The sequence below is a fragment of the Engystomops pustulosus genome, unplaced genomic scaffold (assembly GCF_040894005.1).
Source record: "Engystomops pustulosus unplaced genomic scaffold, aEngPut4.maternal MAT_SCAFFOLD_475, whole genome shotgun sequence".
NCBI lineage: Eukaryota > Metazoa > Chordata > Amphibia > Anura > Leptodactylidae > Engystomops > Engystomops pustulosus.
In genome coordinates, this window is record NW_027285354.1 from 29,053 (window position 1) to 30,000 (window position 948).

Below are 948 nucleotides of genomic sequence, written 5' to 3' on the forward strand. Positions count from 1 at the left end.
CGTTTCGTACGGGGAAAAGGGGTCCTCTGGCCCCACATCGATCGAGGGGGTTTAGATCCGCGGAGGCACGCACCGCGAGGCGAATCGCTGCTTTTCCCCAAGAGGTTAACCTTCAAACCACCGAGTAGGTTCGGGGCAGGGCCGACAGTCTGCACTGGGGTATTGCATCCCTGGTGGGGCGACCCTGGAAATCTCTGCCCCTTTCCACTCTTTCGGTTGGGCCTCTCGTCGGGGCGAGCGTAAGTCGGCAAGCAGACGTGGGAAGAGGCTTCTTACCGGTGACACTCCCTTCGTGAGAGAGGCAGGTACTCGCCCCGGACCCCGGTCCAAATCTGCGCGGGCCGGACGGCCTCGGCCCTAGCCGAAGGCCGCTCCCGCGAAGCCAGGGAGCCGAAAAAATAACCCCGACACCCTCCGCGACCTCGCGTGCTTCCAAAGCGAGGGGAAACTTTGGCCGAGCGGGGCACCCGAAGCCGAACCGACCCCAACCCCTCTTCTTACCCCAGGGCTGGGCTGACCAATCCCCTGATCGGGTCTAAAATGGAAGAAGGGGATTCGAGGGAAGGGGCTGGCGGAAGGCAGTTGCCCGACGGAGTAGGCGAAGGCCAGGCCGTTTCCAAATCCCGAGCCAGAGGAGGGCGAACGACGTTCTTCATCGACCGACGGCGAGGCTAGGGCGAGGGCGGTGGCTGCCGCGGGGAAGACTCCATTGCTTGCCAGCGTGCTAGGAGCGGGGCCGACAGGCTGCTCGGGGTATGGCATCCCCGGGGGCCCACCCTGGAAATCTTCGCTCCTCAGCCGCTGCAGGTTATAAGGTCCCGCCGCGCGTAAGCGCTCAACTCCCCGACCCACGGACGTCGAGCCCATGGTGAGCTGACAGTTTCGTACGGGGAAAAGGGGTCCTCTGGCCCCACATCGATCGAGGGGGTTTAGATCCGCGGAGGCACG